The sequence below is a fragment of the Urocitellus parryii genome, chromosome 3, assembly GCF_045843805.1.
Source record: "Urocitellus parryii isolate mUroPar1 chromosome 3, mUroPar1.hap1, whole genome shotgun sequence".
NCBI lineage: Eukaryota > Metazoa > Chordata > Mammalia > Rodentia > Sciuridae > Urocitellus > Urocitellus parryii.
The window spans coordinates 153,112,532-153,118,506 of record NC_135533.1 but is presented as its reverse complement, the minus strand read 5'-3'; the positions used below and the strand labels follow the sequence as shown (position 1 = coordinate 153,118,506).

The window sequence follows — 5,975 nt, the reverse complement described above, 5'->3', positions numbered from 1 at the left end:
ACTAGTGATAAGCAGTGAGTATGAAGTCACAATTCCACTCTGAATGTTCTCTTTTTAGAGCAGCACTTTCTCTTCTGTGTTTTGTCTATTTCTGGTTGAAATAAACTCCCAAATGTGGGAGACTTAAAAGAAAATTGTTTCAGTTCTCCTTGAATAGGCCACTGTGTTCTCCTGTAAAAGAATGGAGAGAAGTTCCTCCTTGAACATGTTTCTAACCTCAAGTCTTCATCTAATTCGCAAGCCCTGGGACTAGGAGGAAAATCTGAATTTGCTTGTATTTAAGAGGCCTAAGTCCATAAAATCAGGGAGACTGTGGCTGCCTCTTGGAGGAACAGGATGACTCAGAATCCCTACCAAGTACAGTGGCAGAATGTGAACTGGAAAAGAGCTCTTGGGATGCTAGATCTATTTCTCATTGCAGAGGTGAGGTGATGGAGGCCAGGAGACAGGAATGCAGACAAGAGGAAGAATGGAGAGCTTTGACTGTGGGTTCTAGAACACCAGGAAAAGGAGCAACTCAGTTCTTACCTTGACTTTAACTCTGCCTTTCCTTTTTCTAAGGCCACATCATCACCATCATGGCCATGGTCCACAGAGAAGACATAGAGGAGGAGGAGGAGGAAGAGGAGGAGGAGGAGGAGGAGGAAGAGGAGGAGGAGGAGGAGGAGGAGGAGGAGGAAGAGGAGGAGGAGGAGGAGGAGGAGGAGGAAGAGGAGGAGGAGGAGGAGGAGGAGGAGGAGGAGGAGGAGGAGGAAGAGGAGGAGGAGGAGGAGGAGGAGGAGGAGGAAGAGGAGGAGGAGGAGGAGGAGGAGAAGGAGGAAGAAAAGGAGGAGGAGAAAGAGGAGGAGTAAAGGACCAGAAATCTGTACGTAATTGATTTCCTATTGGTTCTCTTATTTATCCTTTCTTATGTATAGCTTTTGTAGCTTTTATATGTTTCATATTTCCCACATTTATGACTTTTCTGAATGTGCTATCCTCATTCAGATCTTTGAGGTCCTTGGACCTTTAATTTCTGTTAAATCTCTCTGCACTAGCATTCTTTGTCTTGCCCTGGTTTTGACCACAGGCCACACCACTGAATCATGCTGAGCAATACTGCATGTCCATGTACTGAGCTTGAGTGCAGGGGGCTTCAGAAATATTGAGTTGTTGCCTGATGCATGAGACATAAACAATCTGGTTCTATTTTACTGACCACTGAATAGCTGGGTTCTCCTGCCTTTGCTGGTTCTGAGCATGCATGAATTTACCCTTCCTTTCCTAGGTCAAGATTACACAGTTGGAAAGTTGTTCCCATAACATGAATTGTTTCCAGGGGCCCTCTCCTAGTTTAAAATGTGGGCTCAATGCAGCAAAAGTGATGAAACAGTTTAGGAAGTGGCAATTTGAGTGTGGAAAAAAATGGGAGGGAGAGCAGAGTCAAAATTAAAATATTCTCCATTGGTTTCTTAAATTTTTTTGTTGTACTTTATGCAGTGAATCAGAAGAAATTAGAGCACTCAAGTGTCCCCAGTTGCATGTGACCATGGCTATGCAAGGGGAGGTACAATTTGGTTAAAATCAGTGCATGGAGCTCTCTGAAGATACAGCTAAAGAGGGTAGGGCTGGAGGAGCCAGGGTCCTTGCTCCACCCTGTGTCATCACAGGTGCTGCTCCTCAGGGTCCCAGGTGTGTGCTACTCAGCCTTTACACCCAAATGTCCTAGAGAACCCTTCCCATTGCCTCCTGTTTACTCTCTATGGGAGCAGCTTCAGAAGAATTTCCTCCTGAGGACATTCATAGACACTCTTCCCACAGACAACACTCTCAGCTGAGGGCAGCATACCAGCCTCAGTGCTCCCTGCCCAGACCCCAGGAGAGATTAGGGCCCAAATTCATCTTGCATTTCCTGAGAACAATTGTGGTCCTGGCCACTCTCTGTGGCCAGCAACTCATCCAAAGTGACCTTTTTACCTGATTTTGTGTTATAGACCCTGTAAAACACCTTGGAGAGAAGTAATTTCGGCCCTGGAACACAGGAGAGTAATTTCGGTCCTGGAACACTATAGTGCACAGCACCTGGAATTAGCCAGGAAGACTTGGAGCAGGAGTTGTTTTTATGGTTCCAAAGACATAACAGTCTATTATGTATAGAATTTACAGTTTTGTGTGTTTGTTAATAATTTTAATATTAGTCCTTCTTGATAAATTTTTATATAAAATTATATTTCCTTGATAAGAGTTGCTTTTTCAACTCATTCTATAAAATAAGACACACTGAAAAGAGGTAGATATGCCTGAGGTAGATCTCAATGAATTACAAAGTAGTTACCCTGGTGACCCCCATCACCATCAGTACTCTCCTCCCATACCCCTCAGTTTGCTTTTTAGGTTGTTTTTCAGGTTGGTATTATAACATTCACTAAATTAACAATGTGGGTGAGTAGGTGAAATAAAATGAATAATTATATTGCAAGCTAAGTGAAATCCCAACTAAATTTCATAAGTGTTTAATTAATTGATCCATTCATTAGCTAACTGAATCTCAAGACACCCAATATAAGAAAGGGCTGGGAAACAATTGGCAATTTTCATTTATAAATATTGTGGTTTTACATTTTTGTATCCTTTTCTCAAGAAGAATTTTTTTGTAATATATCACATACATATAAAACAAGTTGGAAACGTACATTATAAACTTGTACCAATGGTGATAAATACATTAAATGACATGTTTCTCATTGGAAATAGGTTGGGTTCTATATAGAGAGAGCATGAAAACTACCAAGATAATAATAAAGTCTAGACAAAATATAAATGTCTGCTCTATGGTAACATATAGGCATCACTCCAATCTAACCATGCTAAAATTACATAATACTGTAAAAATATGTCTTAAAACTGTATACTTTAATAAGTAAATTCAATAAAGAATGATGATACAGGGATTGGGATTATAGCTAAGTGGTAGAGTACTTACCTCACATGTGTGAGGCCATGGGTTTTATCCTAAGCACTACATATAATAAATAATATAAAGGCATTGTGTCCATCTGCAACTAAAAATGTTACTTTTTTTTAAATGATGGGCTGGGGATATAACTCAATGATAGAGCACTCGCCTAGCCTATGTAAAGCACTGGGTAAGATTCTTAGCACCACATATATATAAATAAAATAATGGTTCATTGATAACTAAAAAAATATGTAAGAGAAAAAGTACTGAGAACCAATGCATTCAGATTTCAAAATTCATGCTTCTTTTTCATTGATCCAATATTTTGTCAACTAAGTTTTCAAAAATTGTTCAGAGCCAACATTACTCACAAATGTTACTCATCTATTATTTCATAAATTTATTTTCCCGATAATAAAACATACAAAATATTTGATAAACATACAAAATATTCAGATTAAATATATTTGACATGAAATGAAAGAAATTATAGTGTCATTTTTCACTGTCAATGTTACCTGCTGCAATGACCACAGGCAAGGAAAGGCAATAACCATTTAAGTGATCAGCAGGCAGGCATGGTCAGGTCATTACTGGGCAAAGAGTTCAGAGATAAGAAGTTCTTAGGTGAGTTGCCAGTGTCAGCTCCACCTTCAGTCACAATCCTTTGGAAAGGATGGACACACACACCATGCCTTTGAACTTTAGTAGGACACTGCACCTCATACACCATTGGGTTCAAAGGGCACTCAAGAACTGAAGTGGCTGGTGCCAACGTGTCAGGTATTTGTAGGGTGTGTAGATCAACCCAGCCTCTGGCCCTGGAGGGGCTATCACAGCATCAATGTGAGGAGTTCCTTTGGGCATGACAGAGGTCTGTATTTGTCTGATCAAAGTTATTATGGTAGGGTCAGCTGGAGACGAGTACTCAGGGTCACTGGTGAGGGAAAAGGTGCAGCCCCAGGTATGATCCTAGGAGCAGCCTGGGCTGTTGCAACAAGAGAAAAGGCAAGGGTAGATGATTTAGTGTTGGCACCTCTGCAGGTGTCATTCAGAATCAGAAGTTTCATCAACTGCATCTTCTTAAGTTTGCCCAACACAGTGACACATCATGGATGTACCTTGTTCTCAAAATTTTATTAAAGATGGATAAAATAAAGGTTCTATAATTTTAACTCAGTTTTAACATTTTTCCCATTCTGCTGCAGGTACCAGTATTTGCTTCAATTCTTCAATGGCCCTCTATAGTTTACTTTGCTCTATTCTGAAAAACTTCCACAGTGATTAGTACATCTGAATCTTCATGTATATGCTTCCAATTCAGTTTGCTCTATCTTGCTCCTCCTTCTCTTTATCTTTGAGACTTTGCCTATGGCCATTGTTTTACCTCCAGCTTCTGCCTGTAGCTCTTTGGCTGTGAATCCTCTGGGCCAAGGATCCTACCAAGAAAATTAAAATCTAGATATTTTGGATTTTTTACACGAATAGAGCACAGATTTTCATTTCTCTGGTTGTAGATGTTGCAGAGTCACTCCATTCATTAAATCATACCTACAAAGGGTAGTAATGTCTTTCTCATTCAACCATCTTGCCCCCATACACCCTCCCCTCCACCTCCTCTCCTCTGCTCAATCCAAAATTTCCCATTATTCTCTTGACTTTCCCCCAGAATATTATGGACCTGATCCACTTATCAGAGAAAATATTTGGGCTTTGGCTTTTTGGGAATGACTAATTTTGTTCCATGATATTCCCAACTCTGTCCACTTATCTGTCAATGCTATATTTCATTCTTCTTTAAGGCTAAGGAATATTCCATTCTGCAAATGTACCACAGTTTGTTTATACATTCAAATGTTTAAGGGCATCTAGATTGTTTCCACAGTTTAGCTACTGTGAATTAAGCTGCTATGAACACTGATATCACTGCATCACTATGGTGTGATTTTAAGTCTTTGGTGTATACATCTAAGAGTGGGAATGCTGGGTCAAATGGTGATTCCATTGAAAATTTTCTAAGGAATCTCCAATCTGCTTTCCAAAGTGGTCACACCATTTTGGAGTCGCAAAAATCAGAATATCCTCTACAGACACATTTAGTTTCTCTCATAACTTAATAATAGGCCCCACATAATTAGGAAATTTTGCACTCCTTTTCTTTTTTGTACTGCCATTTAATGTGTGTACATGACTTTATGTAGTCTGCTAATTCCTTTCTCTGGCAGCTGATGAAGGTGGTGGAAGATCCCTCAGAATTTGGACAGGATGATCAAGAGCTTCTTGTCTTTCACCAACTGCATCAGGTTATCTGGGATTACCATTTCCCCTGACCATATTCCAGTCTCCACAGATCACATTACCCTATGCCTTGGCACCAATTCCAGAAAGGAGGTATGGGTGGGGGTAAACCTGGGAACTGTCTGCTGAGGACCTAGTGTACCTCTCTGCACGGGGTCCTGCTCTGGGCACAGAGCTGAGGCCCATGGAGGCTTCTATATGATCTACAGTGAATGTTTATGAATGTGTATGTATTCCAGTGTGAGGAGACCCTGTGACATATGCCACAGTGGTTCTGGTCCCCAGCTGTATGGACAATCTTAAATTTATCCTCTCTCTCTCTCTCTCTCTCTCTCTCTCTCTCTATATATATATATATATATATATATATATATATATATATTGAGAGCCACAGCCAAAGGGGCCCCAGCAAACTTCCAGTTGCCAGCTGATGATTGGCTCACAGAGGCCCCAGCAACATCTAGCTGATTGGCTCCTCTATGGTGATGTTCATTGGGCTGTTTCCCTGCCCTTCAGACTGCCAGCTGATGATTGGCTCACAGCGGCCCCAGCAACATCTAGCTGATTGGCTCCTCCACGGAGCTGCTCATTGGGCTGTTTGCCTGCCCTTCAGACCACGGAGCTGCTCATTGGGGTCTTCTTTGGCTCCGCCCATGCGACCCAGCCAATCGGCCTCAAGAGCAGGAGGATTGTGGGAGGTGGTGAGGTTTGTGTGGGTGAGAGGCTTGTGGAAGCTGGT

General features: G+C 41.3%; 1 pseudogene; it reads right to left on the bottom strand.

Annotated features, from left to right (window-relative positions):
• Positions 1–3,503: 3,503 nt before the first annotated feature.
• Positions 3,504–5,259, bottom strand: LOC113197388 (KH domain-containing RNA-binding protein QKI-like; annotated as a pseudogene).
• Between the last annotated feature and the right edge of the window lie 716 nt (positions 5,260–5,975).